This window comes from Sprattus sprattus (assembly GCF_963457725.1).
Source record: "Sprattus sprattus genome assembly, chromosome: 4".
NCBI lineage: Eukaryota > Metazoa > Chordata > Actinopteri > Clupeiformes > Clupeidae > Sprattus > Sprattus sprattus.
The window spans coordinates 1,559,666-1,577,893 of record NC_137923.1 but is presented as its reverse complement, the minus strand read 5'-3'; positions in this window follow the sequence as shown (position 1 = coordinate 1,577,893).

Sequence of the window (18,228 nt, the reverse complement as noted above, 5' to 3'; positions counted from 1 at the left end):
ATATAAAGGTGCACAGGCACAACAGATAAGACAAGACATTTCCTAACACTAGGTAAACATAAATATTCATAAAGGTAGCTTTCCGGATGAGGCGGGTGGTGTAAATGTGTTGCAAGAAAGGGAGTGGGGCACCAATGATCTTACCATGGGTTCACTATGCGTTGCAGTAGGCCTACTTTCTTTTGTGTTCAGTGCAGCTACTGCCACACACCGTGATGCAGCTGGACAGGATGCTTTCAATGGTGCCCCGGTAGAAAGTGTTCAGGATGGGAATGGTAGCTTTTGTTCTCTTGAGCTTGCGGAGGAGGTAGAGGGGCCGCTGGGCTTTCTTGGCAAGTGATGCAGAGTTGGTGGCCCAGGAGAGGTTACAGGAAGAGTCGCTATTAGGTGCGCCACAGTAGGCTACTCATAATGCAGATATTGGTCAAAGACATTGAGCATAAATACCTAAAACAAGGAACTAATTATTTTTTTACAGTACTTTTGTGCATATGCATGAACTTGTAGCAGGCCTTTGCAACCATGTAGTGCACAATTTCACTGTCCTGAGAATCTTTCCTAAACCGTACTTTCATTGGCCAGCAGATGTCCCTACAGTGAATTCGAAGCCTCGAGAAATGAACCACTTTTCAACAGACCTGACTGGAAAACGTCAAGGTTTCATGAAGCTTCATTTTGTTAACACTACAGTATACCACTTGCTAGAGTACGTCATGCAATCTTTAGTGGGTTTTATGCCTATTGTCTAGTGGGGTGCTTTATACAGCCGCTCTGTGCCTACAGTCCTGTCTCCCTAGTAAATAAACATGTGTATCACCATTTCTGATTCTGCGTGTTGTCTGTGACCTGGGATGATCTGGTCCTGTGACCTAAGTATTGTTGCTTGGCACGACAATAGCATTGTATACAGTAGTTGTATTGTAAATAGTTTAAAATATTGTTTTTTTTTTTTTAAAGTTTTGATTAATTATTCTGTTTTCTGCAAATTGTTGTGTGTAAAATGAATATTTCTGTATTCTTCTGTTTTAATTAAATCTTTCAAATATATTAATTTGCTCCTTTTTTCTATGAACAAACACAACTGGTGTACAAATGTACACGTGGGTGTTTTTAATGACAATGTGTGTTAAAACAGCACACCGATACAAATAATAACAGGTGTGGTGGTCAGAGCACATGTTTGGCACTCCATAAACCTGGGTTCAAGTCTGTGTGGATTGACCACGCTCTCCCTTCGCTACACACTATGAAACAGTTAAAAAATAAATGGAAAGAACTGCATTCGATGAGCCCTTGTCAGTGGACATGCCAGGCCTTTAGGTATGTGGGAGAAGAATAAAATAATTACTAGACTTAACGCAAAGCGTTACAAAATATGACCGCCAAACTGTTCAGTAGGTTTTAACACAGAATGAGTTGGTTGTCAGTGTGTTTGTGTGTTTTTATGTGTTTTGTGTGTGTACATTGGTTTGTGTTTCATTTTTATGTATTAAAGGAATTATTTGTGATAGATTTGGATGATTTGGTAATGTAATGTTTTGTGTACTACTTTTTTGTGGATTGTTTTGGTATATTTTTCTTTTGCAATGTAGTTAAAACAGGTCACATAAATAGGTGTGGAAACAAAGTGAAGTTTCCAACCACCAACAGGTGGCGCTATAGGTGATATCAGTCAGGCATATGTACAGGCATACGTACGGGTTCGGGCCAGCGACCACCCTAAGACATTTTCTCTGGATCAAACAATGTTCGCAAGAGATATAAGAGACTTTGGGCCCTATCTTGCACCCAGCCAAATTGACATTGTGACCGACGCATGTATCATTCTTATCTTGCACCCGGCGCACAGCGCGATTTTCCCTCCAGAGGCGCGCTTCGAAAAGAACTCGCGTCGACATGGGCGGGGGCGGAACAGAGAAGGCGTTTCTCTGGCGCAAGTGGTATTTTGCAGTTTCAAAACAACGCCGTGCGCCGTGCGCCATTGACCACAAAAAAGCTGGTCTAATGTCAGAGGCGCAATGTCTAAAGTCTGTAACGCGTATTCAGAACGCTATTTTAAGGGCACATGTGCTTGCCCGCACAGTATTGGACCTATAGGCTACACTTTACTTCTGTCGTCTCTACGAGAGATTTACACCAATTTTTTGGCAAGCCATATATAATTACAAGGAAAATAAAGTATTTACCACATGAGGAAATCATTGTGATATCCATATCCAAGATATTAAAAAAAATAGGCATACATCTAGCGTACACATTGACCCAAATGATTCAGGTTAATTGTAATGGCAGTGTTGTACCCGATTCAGCACCCTCCGCGGCAGATGCACCCCCTCGCAGGGGCGGAGTGGCCATCGGGAGGACCGGGATTTTTCCCGGTGGGCCGGTCGGCCAATGAACTTGCGTGAAGCAGCCTGCAGGCCGGCCTTCGCAAACGTGTTAAATTCATGAGCGGCCCATTCAGTCAGCATGTACGTGAAGTCTTGGTCGCGTGAAAAGCTCCAAGTTCTCCGAGAGTTGCAGGAGAGTGCGGTCCAACCAATATTTATACCACTTTTTGTCTCTCTATATCTCACTCATGGTGGGTGTTAAACTCACTCATTAATCCAGCCTATTGTTTTTGTTTAGCCTCCTATATTGATGTAATTCTTTTTATTCAGACGCTACATTACTTTCATGACCACAAATATAAATTGGCCAGCGATTTAATTCGGTTATATATAAATTAACGTACAATGGTCGCAAAGCCTCATGGGAAATGCGTATCGTTCTGCCTTTATCAATTGAACGTAGGGAGATAAATTAGCGGCTATCAGGGAGAGAGAGCAGGTGAAGTGGACCTGATGGAGGGACATACGAGAAAGGAGAAAGGAGGTGCCGAAAAGGGCAGACTGAAAAAGAGCCGGATGCTGGAGGAAAGTGCATTAAAATGTACAAGAATTACGGATTTATTCAACCAGCCGTCAACTAGATGCGAGTGAGTTGACAGGACACATTGTTGCGAATTAGCATAACATTTGAGCCAATACTGGACGCGATTTGTTCCGTATTTCCATAAATGTACATATACAAATACACGTGACTGTCACCCACACATCACATCAACACTAAATATAACAAAAATTGTTTGTGAAGTTGATATATGGGAGGTGGAGGGGATGGGTTGGGGCAGTTTTGGGCACTTTGTGGGCCGGTGGTGGGCCAGTGCAGTCAGAATAGTCCCGGTGGATTTTTGTGTCCCACTCCGCCCCTGCCCCCTCGATATTTAGTCTTGTGAAACGCTGTGTCAAATACATTCAACTTGCTCAAAGGAAAATTAAGTTAATTCATTTTGTAGTCATGGCTGGGGTAGGCTATATATTTCCACAGAACAAAAAGGTGTTCTTTTGCGTTCGCTATTATCCAAGGTTTTTGGAAGAAAAACATCGGTTGTTTGAACTCTTTAGAACAGTTCTAAAGACTGTAATCACTTGTGTTCTTCTCTTCCATCTCTTTCACAAATAATGAAATCGTAGTATAGTATTTTTCCCTGCGTTTGTTTAGGCGAACTGCTTTCCTTTCCGATCAAGCGAGTGTTGCACGCTCCCTCGAGGGGGTGCATCTGCCGCGGAGGGTGCTGAATCGGGTACAGAAGTATGGGTTACCTGGCGTCCTTGGCGCTATAGACTGCACCCATATTCACATACGTGCCCCCCCCCCCCCCCCCAGTGTTTTACACAACATTGCCATGAATCATGGATGTGTCAATGACATAAATGAGGATAGATTAGAGGACTTTAGAAGACGTGAGGTTGAACTGCATGTGCCGATGGGTGCAATATTATTACCATGCATACATAACCTAGTGATCAGTGAGGATGAACCCAAAACATCGGAAAGTATGTTTTTGTGACTTTTATTTCAAATATGTTGCCACCAAAAAACGAACTGAAAAAATACAAACGAGAAATGAAAAGTAGAACCATTTCTCCAAACAAGCATGGGAAAATATTGCCGTGATTGTTTCTGGTAACACTGGTGGCCTCACGGTCTTCCTCCCGGTAATTCCGCAATTACGATAACAAGCCGCTTTGCATTATGCGCTCCTCGCTCTTAAAGGGAATGTGAGCTGATGCTCTGATTGGTTTATTGCATATTACGCCCAAACCACACCTATGGCTGAGTAACCTCCTTTGGATGAACCCTTTTGAAACTTGCGCTGGACGCAAGTGTGTTTTTTCCGCCGTTAAAATAGCAACTGCGCCATAGAGCCGCCCACACAGCTACTTGCGTTTGGCGCCGTCCTGCTTGCGTTTCTGATCGGCAAGATAGGGCCCTTTGTGTTTTGTGGCAAGCACTGGCAAGTTGGCAAAGTTTGAGGGTCTGCCACGCCCACACCTTCCGACTAATGAGAAAATCCAATATAACTTTTAGTCGCCCATGGCTGAAGAGTAACCTGACCACATTTCAAGGCGTTTTGTCGGAGGAGTTCGATCAGATGCGATCAGATGCGAGGTGTGCAAACGCCGTCAAAACGCATCTTCCACTCAAAATGGACGACTTCCTGTGGACCTGCCACCATGGCGTCGGAGACTTTTTGGTGCGTCCAAGCATGATGAAGACGTGTACCGAATTCTGTCAAGCTGTGCCAAAATAACCCCAATGCACAGGTTTTTTGGCAATGTTCTAGGGGGCGCTACAGAGCCATTTTGCTCCATCCATGGACAAAAACTCTACCGAAGATTGACGGTTACATGCTTGATGTCCCTGGCAACTTGGGTAATTTTCCGAGCACTTTGACATACAGCCGCGGAAAAAATTAAGAGACCACTTCAAAATTATCAGTTTCTCTGGTTCTACTATTTATTGGTATGTGTTAAAGTAAAATGTACATTTTTGTTTTATTCTATAACCTACTGGCAACATTCCTACCAAATTTCAAATAAAAATATTGTCATTTAGATAATTTATTTGCAGAAAAATGACAATTGGTCAAAATAGCAAAAAAGATGCAGTGTCTTCAGATCTCGAATAATGCAAAGAAAACAAGCTCATATTCATTTTTAAACTACACAATACTAATGCTTTAACTTAGGAAGAGTTCAGAAATCAATATTTGGTGGAATAACCTTGATTTAAAATCACAACTTTCATGTGTCTTGGCATGCTCTCCACCAGTCTTGCACATTGCCGTTGGGTGACTTTATGCTACTCCTGGCGCAAGAATTCAAGCAGCTCGGCTTCTTTTCATGGCTTGTGACCATCCACCTTCCTCTTGATCACATTTCAGAGGTTTTTTATGGGATTCAGGTCTCGAATTTGGGCTGGCCATGACAGGGTCCTGATCTGGTGGTACTCCATCCACACCTTTACTGGCCTGGCTGTGTGGCATGGAGCAATGCCCTGCTGGAAAAAACACTTCTCAGAGTTGGGGAACATTGTCAGAGCAAAAGGAAGCAAGTTTTTCTTCCGGGACAACGTTGTACTTTGCCTGGCTGAGGTTTGTAAAAGACCATAAGGATTGAACCAAAGCGGACTGGAGGGTCTTCTAAGTTCGTCTTCTCTGATGAGTCCAATTTCTCAGTAGGTGCAAGACTCTGTGGCTTGTAGGCCTCTCCAGGTCTCCTTCTAACCATCAGACGACCATGTGTTGGGCAAAGCTGAAAATTGGACTCAGAGAAGATGAACTTAGAAGATGACCTCCAGTCCGCTTTGGTTCAATGTAGAGCTGTGTGTCATCAGCATAGCAATGGTAGGAAATCCCATGCTTGCTGATGACATTGCCCAGGGGGAGCAGGTAGAGGGAGAAGAGGGTAGGGCCCAGCACAGAACCTTGAGGGACGCTGCAGGTGACGTTGTGGGTGTAAGATTTTGCACTGCCCAAGGCGATGTAGGTAAAACCGTGGTTGTTACATTAGTTTAATTAAATCAGTCTCATAAAATTTAATAATCATTAAATTTAGTATTTAATATTTTATAATTAAATTACTAAAATAATGGAAAGCTCTAGTTGTACCACTATGCTACAGTCTAAGTATGGCATCACAATACTATCATACTACAATATCACTACAAAGTCTATAACACTTCATGGAACAACCAGAGAAGTGAAGGCATTTGGAATTCTTGATTGGCGGAAAATGGCTTTCAGTGGAATATTGGAACAACAACAGACAAGACAATTGTTTAAGTCTAAATAAACAATTTATTAAAGGTAACAGATAGTAATTAATGGCTAATACTAATCACATAAACAACTGAGTATAACACTGAAACAAGGCACAAAGTGCAGTTGGGATTTCAGAGGAGGGGGCATGAGAGCCTGCCCGTCCGTGTGTGTGTGTGTGTGTGTGCGTGCGCAGGTATGCCAATATAAATTGGAGGATGGGCACAACTTTAAATGAGTAGGTTATAGACAAAGGATTCTTATCTCAAGGATAGAATCGGCCTTCAACTCAATACAATATATTTCAGCAGCACTGAACTCGCGATGTGGAGAGAGGGGAAGTGAGAGAGGCTATGCGAGCGCACAGATAATAAAATCTTGTTCGCGTGAAGTGAAGAGTGCGCTAGCCCTAAATTCAGGAGATAAGGCTGCGGGTCCGAGACCTAAACTCGCGTGTTTTCTTAAGGGCACCACCCTAATAGGGGGAAGGAGTACAGGGTAAAGAATGCCTGAACAAAGGGATTCTTGTCTTAAGGACCAAATCCAAGCTGCCTTAATTCAAAACAAGATATTCAACAACACTTAACTCGCGATATGACGTGTATATTTTCAGATGGTGATTGAGGGAGTTAGAAAGAGAGAGAGAGAACGTGCATACACGTTTCTAACAAGTTAGCGAAAGTAAACAAACGCAAGATATAGCACGGTTACAAACCATGCACTGTGAATTACAAAGTAAGCATTTAAATCATGAATGAAATAAAACAACAATACTTTCACACATATATTAACACACATATAAGACTAATCTCTGCCCAGATGTCAGCCTTACGTGAAGAACGCTCTTGCTAAGCATTCAACGGTGTTTTCGCGGAATCCTTGGAACAACGCGTCACGTAGGTTCAATGGATGTCCGTCTGTCCTTTCTTTGCAGCCCGTCGGCTGAACTCGCGGAGGCCTTGCTGGAGGTCCGCTGATTTAGAAGGATGTAAAGTTCTGTCGACTTGGAGAAACGAATAAGGGAAGCCGGTCGCCTTATCCTACTCAGAAGAACACTGCTGGGCTGCAGTAATATACTACCGGTATAACTTGGTTGCAACTAGACGCGTCAAAGTATTTTCTTAACTTCGGCCAAAAGTTCAATACGACTGTCGTGCGTTGTCCTTTGTTCTGCAGAGAGGGTATCTCTTAATTGAAGGATCTTCACGTGTGTGAGACCACCGCCAGAGAGAAAGATTTGGGGGGTAATCACTGTTTTAAAAGGGCAAAATGCGTCACCCTTTTTATGACTTTGATGTGACCAATTGCGAGGTCACTGACTGTTGATAAGGATTGAAGTGTGATAAGGGAATTGTGGGTAATGGAGTCTATGGTGTCTCATTCACTTACATCCCCCCTTTTGGTCTCAGGGCTGGGATTGCTTCGTAGTCCATGAGAGCAACAGAAAGCTGTGTAGTCCATAAATCCATAGTCCATCAATGTCTCTTATTCCTGCTGACACAAATAGTTCGTAAAAAGGCTTTTGACATCTGGGCATCATAAAGGCTTTTGAACATCTGGGCAGATGGCATTTCTATACTTTAGTTCTAGCAACAAACATTCAAACAACATTCAAACACTCCAAACTTAAAACAGACAGAATATTCATGGAAAGGAAGGAAGGGGTGTTAGCATTGAGGGTTAACAAGCCTATTCCTTGAGAAATTTAGTGGCAGCTTTGGTGTGAGGGAGGTCTGAACACCGCTGCGCTGAAAACTCTTGAGAATATTTACTGTGGTGTTAAGTTTTACGTGTGCTGTTGTATTTGTTTGTGTAGCGTGTATGCAATGCCTATGGGGTTAGCGTGGCATGCAAGGTTAGTTAGTGGAGTTAGAGTGTTAGTGTCTATCCACCCCCCTTTGGCGTGAAGACGGCTCAAAGGGTAGAAAAGCTAGCAGAGCTTTCTGTGAATATCCAGTAAGGGCATCAGCCTTTTTCAGCTGTAGCTGGATTTCATTTTCGACCCAGGATATGGCTCACATGGTGAGGAGTCTATGTCATCTTCTGATGAAACTGAACTTCTGGATGGACAGCGAGAGCATAGATAACCATATCTTTCCTGGTGGGCCGGCACTGCAGACCTTTATGTTTCGCAGTGTCTCATGTGGTTGACGTAAAAGGGACCTCTTAGGGTCTATTACACCCACATTGGATTCAACATATGAATGTTGAATATTAGCCATAGTAGGGACATGGATCTCAGGAGGGCTAAGCTGCTCCTAGTGGCAACCGATCCTGTCACACTTAACCTGTTGGCCTCCTGCTAGATAAACAGGGTTTGGAGGGATGAGCTGCTCGTGATGGCAGTCAATGAGAGGAGCCAACACCCAAAAACTGTGAGAAAGACGCCCTATGTGTGTTAGGTCTAACCACCAGAGGGGCTCAGGTCCTCGGTGGGTGTTTACGCCTTCTTTGGGTTTCTCCCCCCTTCTCACAAGGTAAACCCTTGGCGGGGGACGAGGGATCACTATTTAAACTATCAGGACCTCTTTAAGAGAATCAGTGTCCGACCAAATCTGACTCCCTGATTCAGATTGTCCTGACTGTTTCCATATCCCTATTACCATGCTGAGGTCCATGGTTGAACTGATCATGGGGCCTTTGAGGGAAGTGATCTCTGTTAAAATTGTGAGGGTAACGGCCCTGCTGGCGGTTACCCTTCCCTTGGTAGGGCTGTTTCCTGCATTGATATTGACTATTTTGTTTGTTCAAGTAATTCCTAGGTTGACCATTGAACCTCTGATTACCATTGCCTTGCCAGCTCCTCCACCCACCCTGGTGGTGGTTTTGTGGAGAGCGGTTTTGGGTGGCACCTCTCTGGGTTGGCCACTCCAACGGCACTTCACAGCCTTCCGAATCTAACGGATCACCAGCTGTGGATTGTACGTTGAGCACTCTAGGCTCCTCATCCGGCTGGTCAACCGGGCACACAACTGTTTCCCATATCCTTTGTGCTTTTTTCCTAATCTGCCGCATTTTGGGTTTACCCTGTTGACACATCAGTGCAACATGCGTGCGCACACAAGGGTGGAGGTTGTGTATGAATAGGGACCTGAAGGCCCTATGCTCTTCCAGGCCTGGGGCGCTACTGCCTTGGAAGAACGCGTGTTTTAAACGCGCATAATATTCACGTGGGGGTTCTGTCCTTCCCTGCCTGATCTGGATGGCGCTAGTGGTGGCCAATGTCTCAGCGGGGGGATTACCTCTCCGTGTTTTCCTTGACCTGGGGCGGTCACTTTCTGAGCTACCAGATGAAGAGTTCCTTAGGGGAGAGCTGCTCTCATCATAGCTATCAGAGGAAAAGGACGAGGACGAGGAAGAGGGTTCACGGTAAGTAGGTTTAGCTACTGCATGCCTTTTCCTCTTTCTCTCCTTCTTGGCAGCCTGAGGCTTTATGAGCCTTTCAGGTGCTGGTGGGCATGACCTGGCTCCACCTGGGTTGTGAGAGGGGGCTACAGCATGGCGCTCAGGTTCGTCTGGGAGGAGTGAGGTATGCAGGCAATCTGATGTGTCTGCGTCTGACTCTACTCCTATCCTAGCTACTGGCTCTGCTTCTGCTTCTGTCTCTCTGGGGGATGCTTTAAGCATTGCTTGGGCCCTGGCACTTGTTTCGGGGCTTTCCTTCTGGGCCTGGTCATAAACGGCTACTCTGGACCAGAGAGTCCCGAGCATGTTACCGCAAATGTTAAGGCACTCAACAGCAGTAATGAGCTCCTTATTCAGTTCCTCGTTGCGTGTGTCTAGTCTGTCACAACTAGAATACAGTTCCTGGTTCTCCTTGCGGAGAATCTCTATCTCCAGGCGGCTGCTCTGGTGATGAAACAGGAACAATTTACCTACCACTCCTTTACTGGTGGAGACTTTACGGTAGGGATTATGAACATGCCTGATTAAGTCGCCTATCTTGGACTGACACTCATCTAGGTTCATCTGTTCAAGTGCCTCCCTTTCATCAGGGGAGGTTTTGAGGAGGTCTGCCACAAATTTAAAAAGTTGGTCTGACTCCACAGGAGGGAGGTAACTCTCAGCTCCTGGCGTGTGGTGGGCTTTCGGGCTCATCCTGTCTGCCTAGACTGGGGCACGGAACTACGCCTGGCAAGCTAGTGACGTGATCACTGATGCTTAATTTAACCCTTTTAATGCAAGCTAATGCAAGTAGTCACAACGCAAACTACAACAATGTTATGCTTAATAACAAAACAAGGAGATGCACAGGTACTCGAACCTGTGACTTACACTCACGGCTAGGTAACTACCGTGTTGTTTTTACAGTTCTAAAATGCTAGTAACTCTCTTGTTACAACTATTACAACTGATTGTACAGGTTGCTATGGTAACAAATGGTACTTGTGTGTCCAATGGGTTGCTGGTATCACAAGTATGGACTCCCACTAATTATACTTACAGTGTGGCTGGAACAGGGACTGTTAGATAATTAGTATGTATTAAACAGTTAGTAGACGACACTTAAAATTATTCAAAACCACATTTGATATATGCCTTAGAAGTTTCAATGGACCTGGTAAGGTCCTGGAGTTACTCAGGGGGTTGGATTCTTATTTGTTATTGTAACAATATCACTGAAGCCAACAATACCAATCCTCACACGGGCTGCATCATATTATGTAGGTAAAACCGTGGTTGTTACATTAGTTTAATTAAATCAGTCTCATAAAATTTAATAATCATTAAATTTAGTATTTAATATTTTATAATTAAATTACTAAAATAATGGAAAGCTCTAGTTGTACCACTATGCTACAGTCTAAGTATGGCATCACAATACTATCATACTACAATATCACTACAAAGTCTATAACACTTCATGGAACAACCAGAGAAGTGAAGGCATTTGGAATTCTTGATTGGCGGAAAATGGCTTTCAGTGGAATATTGGAACAACAACAGACAAGACAATTGTTTAAGTCTAAATAAACAATTTATTAAAGGTAACAGATAGTAATTAATGGCTAATACTAATCACATAAACAACTGAGTATAACACTGAAACAAGGCACAAAGTGCAGTTGGGATTTCAGAGGAGGGGGCATGAGAGCCTGCCCGTCCGTGTGTGTGTGTGTGTGTGTGCGTGCGCAGGTATGCCAATATAAATTGGAGGATGGGCACAACTTTAAATGAGTAGGTTATAGACAAAGGATTCTTATCTCAAGGATAGAATCGGCCTTCAACTCAATACAATATATTTCAGCAGCACTGAACTCGCGATGTGGAGAGAGGGGAAGTGAGAGAGGCTATGCGAGCGCACAGATAATAAAATCTTGTTCGCGTGAAGTGAAGAGTGCGCTAGCCCTAAATTCAGGAGGCTGCGGGTCCGAGACCTAAACTCGCGTGTTTTCTTAAGGGCACCACCCTAATAGGGGGAAGGAGTACAGGGTAAAGAATGCCTGAACAAAGGGATTCTTGTCTTAAGGACCAAATCCAAGCTGCCTTAATTCAAAACAAGATATTCAACAACACTTAACTCGCGATATGACGTGTATATTTTCAGATGGTGATTGAGGGAGTTAGAAAGAGAGAGAGAGAACGTGCATACACGTTTCTAACAAGTTAGCGAAAGTAAACAAACGCAAGATATAGCACGGTTACAAACCATGCACTGTGAATTACAAAGTAAGCATTTAAATCATGAATGAAATAAAACAACAATACTTTCACACATATATTAACACACATATAAGACTAATCTCTGCCCAGATGTCAGCCTTACGTGAAGAACGCTCTTGCTAAGCATTCAACGGTGTTTTCGCGGAATCCTTGGAACAACGCGTCACGTAGGTTCAATGGATGTCCGTCTGTCCTTTCTTTGCAGCCCGTCGGCTGAACTCGCGGAGGCCTTGCTGGAGGTCCGCTGATTTAGAAGGATGTAAAGTTCTGTCGACTTGGAGAAACGAATAAGGGAAGCCGGTCGCCTTATCCTACTCAGAAGAACACTGCTGGGCTGCAGTAATATACTACCGGTATAACTTGGTTGCAACTAGACGCGTCAAAGTATTTTCTTAACTTCGGCCAAAAGTTCAATACGACTGTCGTGCGTTGTCCTTTGTTCTGCAGAGAGGGTATCTCTTAATTGAAGGATCTTCACGTGTGTGAGACCACCGCCAGAGAGAAAGATTTGGGGGGTAATCACTGTTTTAAAAGGGCAAAATGCGTCACCCTTTTTATGACTTTGATGTGACCAATTGCGAGGTCACTGACTGTTGATAAGGATTGAAGTGTGATAAGGGAATTGTGGGTAATGGAGTCTATGGTGTCTCATTCACTTACAGCGACGTGCTCAGTTCTGTCGGTCAGGTAAGAGCCGAGCTTAACCAGTTAAGTACATTGTCTGAGAGCCCAATGGTGTATTGCAGGCGGTTGAGGAGGATGTTGTGATCCACTGTGTCAAAAGCAGCTGTAAGGTCCAGGAGGATGAGGAGAGATGGGGAGCCAGTGTCTGCTGCCATCAGGAGGTCATTGGTGACCCTGACCAAGGCTGTCTCTGTACTATGGCCAGTACGAAAACCTGACTGCAGCTTCTCAAGAAGGTTATTTAGTTTGAGGTGATCTTGGAGTTGTGCTGCAACTGTTTTTTCCAGAACCTTTGACAGGAAAGGAAGATTGGAGATGGGCCTGTAGTTGGAGAGGACTTCAGGATCCAGAGAGGGTTTTTTCAACAGTGGTCTGATGACAGCAGTTTTTAACGAGTTTGGGATATGGCTGGCCAGGAGGGAGAGGTTAATGATCCTGGTGATGAGTGGAGAGATGGCAGAGATGTTGGTTTTCAGCAGGGTTGAAGGGAAAGGGTCCAAGGCACAGGTGGACAGCTTCATTTTTCTTTCCACCTGATCTACTTGCAGAAAACCCCAATAAGGTTTGTTCCTGGTAACAGGGAGTTTTTCCTTGCCCTGCTGTCATTGTGCTTGCTCTAGGGGGGTTCAGGCCCTGGCCCCTGTACAGCGCCTTGACACAACTCTGCTAAGTAACCACAAGGTATATCAGATTTCTTGCCACTCACTGTTTTCTTTCCTTCTTCCTTTCTTTGTTTTTCAGTTCTTCCCTCCAAGAGTATGAGGGAGATGCACAGATGAAGTGTATTTGCCAGATGAGACATCCTTGCTCACTTCAAAAATGGCCATTACTGATGTACAGCAGTGCTCCTGCTCTGCAGGGCTTGATGGATCTGTCATTATAAACAGCCAGATTTTGCAGCTGAGGACTGAAATAAGATCAATCAAACAATCCTGTCTTTAATTTGCCATTAGGCTGCTGAAGTAGCACAGAGCTGATGAAATTGAGAGATTAAGTGTGCTCACAGAGTTAAAGGCCTCCTACTTTGTGTATAAGAGAATTTTGAGATCACTTTAGAATTAAATAAAAAAGCAGTGGTTTGCAAAGAGGGGAGAAATACGACAGAGTGGAGTCATGGGCAGCAGTGTTTTATATATACTCAGGTTTGTAAAGCTATCAAGAAATGAACCCGGAAGAAAGAACACTAGTCTATCCTCTAGTGTAATGAAGACAAGGGCCACGTATTAGGTTCAAATAAAAGTGGCCTAAAGGTCACCATGTTAACCCGGGTATCTCTGTGTTGAGACCAGCTCTAAAACCTGACTAAGGACTTGGCCAGGAAATAAAGTTTGAAGAAATGTTCTAAATAATCAGGATCACATCCATACTTCTTGGGGACTGGTGTGGGACAGCCACCATAACCACGGATACCCTGTGCTGCAGGAGCATCTCCTTTGGCTGGCTGATGATTTTACAGTTTGAATATCATGACATGCCAGCCTCCTGTTCTGACAGTAACTGTGTATAGGCCATCCAAGCAATGTCCTACTTTCCTACCACACTTTTCAGAACTCTTGTCCATTATCCACACAAACTATGATAAGATTATTATCACTGGTGATTTTAACCTACAAGTGTATAATGGGAACGACACAAATGCCAGGGATTTTATTAATAAATAATACATTTTATTTGTATTGCACTTTACATCATACAGATCTCAAAGTGCTACATATTCACAACACAAAAACAACAACAACAATGAACATAATTAGCAGAAAGCTTTTGAAAAAAGATAGGTTTTTAGGCCTTTTTTAAAAACGTCAGTAGACTGTGGGGCCCTGAGATGGTCAGGGAGGGCATTCCACAGCCTTGGGGCAGCAGAGGAGAAAGCCCGGTCACCCATGGTGCAGAGCTTAGTTCTGGTGGCTTGAAGGGTGTTTGCAGATGCAGAACGGAGGGAGCGTGAGGAGGTCTGGGGGAAGAGGAGTTCCCTGAGGTAGGGGGGAGCATGTCCGTATAGGCATTTGTGGGTGAGGAGGGAGACCTTGAACTCAATTCTGAGTGGGACTGGGAGCCAGTGAAGTGCTTTCAGGGTGGGGGTGATGTGGTCGTGTTTACGCACCCTCATCAGGATCCTGGCAGCGCTGTTCTGGATGTATTGCAGTCTCTGTATGCTCTTGCCAGGGATCCCAATGAGGAGTGCGTTACAGTAATCAAGTCTGGAGGAGACAAAGGCGTGGACAAGCTTCTCTGCATCTGCCAGGGTGAGTGATGGACGGAGTTTGGCAATGTTCCTGAGGTGATGAAATGAAACCTTGCAGAGGTGTTTGATGTGGGTGTCATAAGTCAATTCAGCATCCATTTTTACACCCAGGTTGGTAATTGATTTGGAGAGAGAGATGTTTTGGCCAGAGAAGGTAATGTTAGTGATGGAGGAAGAGCGGAGCTGATGTGGTGTGCCGACTAGTATGGCTTCCGTTTTCGAACTGTTCAGCTGTAGAAAGTTTACCTTCATCCACGCCTCAATCTCCTCCAAGCAGGTGGTCAGAGTAGATGTTGGCAGAGGTGCAGCAGAAGTGGGTGTTGTCCTAATGTAGAGCTGTGTGTCATCAGCATAGCAATGGTAGGAAATCCCATGCTTGCTGATGACATTACCCAGGGGGAGCAGGTAGAGGGAGAAGAGGGTGGGGCCTAGCACAGAGCCTTGAGGGACGCCGCAGGTGACGTTGTGGGTGTAAGATTTGTTTTTGCCCAAGGCGACGTGCTCAGTTCTGTTGGTTAGGTAGGAGGTGGCCAAGTTTAGCACATTGCCTGAGAGCCCAATGGTGTATTGTAGGCGGTGGAGGAGGATGTTGTGATCCACTGTGTCGAAAGCAGCTGTTAGGTCCAGGAGGATGAGGAGAGATGGGGAGCCAGTGTCTGCTGCCATCAGGAGGTCATTGGTGACCCTGACCAAGGCTGTCTCTGTACTATGGCCAGTACGAAAACCTGACTGCAACTTCTCAAAAAGATTATTAAGTTTGAGGTGATCTTGGAGTTGTGCTGCAACAGTTTTTTCCAGAACCTTTGATAGGAAAGGAAGATTGGAGATGGGCCTGAAGTTGGAGAGGACTTCAGGATCCAGAGAGGGTTTTCTCAACAGTGGTCTGATGACAGCAGTTTTTAACAAGTTAGGGATATGGCCGGCCAGGAGGGAGAGGTTAATGATCCTGGTGATGAGTGGAGAGATGGCAGAGATGTTGGTTTTCAGCAGGGTTGAAGGGAGAGGGTCCAAGGCACAGGTGGACAGCTTCATTTTTCTGATGATAGCCTCCACCTCTTCCTGCGTGACATCAGAGAAGAAGCAGAGGGGCGGGACAGACTTTAACAGTGGGTTGGCAGTTGTGAGAGGCATGGCAGAAGTGGTGGAGAGGTGTGAGCGGATGTTCTCAACTTTTTGTCTGAAGAAAGTCATGTGCAAGTTGCACCTCTCTTCAGTGACCTCAGAAAAGGATGGTGAAGGGGGTTTGAGAAGGTGATTTATTGTGGAGAAAAGTTGTTTGGAGCTACCAGGGCTGTTGTTGATGATGGTAGAGTAGTACTTGGACCGTGCATCCCTCAGAGCATCTGCATATGCCCTCCTGTGTTCCCTGTAAGCTTGATTATGAACAGTCAGTCCAGAGGCCTTGAGCCGCCTTTCAAGGACACGCCCAGCCGTCTTCATCTTCCGCAGCTCGCAGGTGTACCAGGGTGCCGAGCGCAAAAATGAAACTGACCTAGATTTTAAAGGGGCATGATGATCCAGAAGACTGCTCATAGACTGGTTGTAGTGATCTACTGAGTCAGCAACACAGAGGAAGTCAGTAGAGCCCGAGGAGAGAAGTTGAAGGTCCAGGGCCAGGGCATCCACGTTGATGTTTTTTAGGTTTCTGAAGTGGATCTGCCGCTTGGGTTTTGAGAGGGGGGAAGGAAAAGACAGCTCCATTGACACAACCTTGTGATCGGAGACACCAAGATCATAAACCTGTAAGTTTCTGAGGGGGGCGGAGTTAGAGATGACCAGGTCAAGTGTGTGTCCCCTGGAATGTGTGGGAGCATCAACATGTTGTTGTAGGTCAAGAGAGTCCAACAGTTGAAGAAAGTCAGCAGCTGAGTGGCATGAAGGGGTGTCAACATGAATATTTAGATCTCCCAGGATTATGATGTTGGCAGAGGTAGTACAGAGTGTTGTGAGGAGATCGGACATTTCTGGGATGAAAGCAGAGTTGGGTTTTGGAGGCCGGTAGATGAGGATAACAGTCATGGGAAAAGGGGGCTTACATTTAAAAGCAAGACACTCACAGGAGGATGTTGTAGGCAGTGGGATGGGGAACAACTCCAGGTCCTGTCGATGGATGACAGCGAGGCCACCACCACGGCCAGTGCTGCGAGCTGCCTCCAAGTAACTGTAACCTGGGGGACAGGCTTCATTTAGGGCAGAGTAAACTCCTGGCTGGTGCCAGGTTTCTGTCAAACACATAAAGTCATGTCCTTTTTCCCTGATATGTTCTTCAATGAGGGTGGATTTATTGTTGATGGATTGGATGTTCAACAGTTCGAATTTGATCAATGACTGTGGGATGAATCTCTGTACAGGACGTCTCGAATGTCTCGAATTATGGACTTTACTCAACACATTACTGAACCCACTCACAACCATGGTCACACCCTTGATCTAGTGATTACAAAGGGCCCAACAACTGTTATATCGTTTATCTGTGATCTTGCCCTTTCTGACCGCTTTTGTATTTTCTTTACAGCACTGGTACCTAAAAGTCAAAAATATACTGAATGGTTTGTTAAGAAAAGTTATCTTGACTCTGCAGCAGTTGAGAATTTGAAAATGATAATGAACATTACTAGTACAACAACCCCAGAGGAGGGGCCATCGTCCAATTATGATCTAGTACTCTCAATACAAAATGAAGTGCAGCACTGGACTCTGTAGCACCTATATGAAACTAAAAAAGGGTTTAGCCGAACAAAAAGCTGAATGGAGAAATGAGAAAAAAAAATCAACTTAAGAGATCTTGCAAAAGGTCTGAGCGTACATAGAGAAAGACGAAGCTCGAGTCCATCTTGATATTTTTAAGGAACATCTTTCAGTCTTTAATGAAGCAATAAGAAATGCTAGGAAGGATCATTTCCCGACATTGATATACAGAAATGCTGAGCAAAGTAGTGTCATAATTGAAGTCGTCTACATGGCCTCTTGATCCCATTCCCACCTCGTTTTTTAAGACCATCTTTAACTCTGTGTCTAAGGACATTCTAGCCATTGTAAACTGTTCCCCGCTAACAGGTATTTTCCCATCCGAACTTTAAACCTGGTGAGACCTCTACTGAAGAAAAGTAATTTAGACTCAATCTTAGCCCTATTTCTAACCTTCCATTTCTAAGTAAAATCCTTTGACACTTTTACAATCTGGCTTTCGTTCCCATCACAGCACAGAAACGGCATTTGTCAAGGTTGTAAATGACCTCAGAAGAATTGTCCTTGCCCTTCTGGATCTTATCGTAGCCCCCCCCCCCCATGTCCTTATGTGAAGCGCATTGTGTTACCTCCTGGTACGAAATGTGCCGCATAAATAAAGTTTGATTTGATTTGATTTGAAAGACTGAGGTGGATTTGACAGGGGTAGTATTCCTTGATGGGGTGCCTACAAGTAATTAGCTCTATGTGTGGTTAATGGCATGTTACTATCCTCAAATTGGATGAGGACAATTGAGATAAT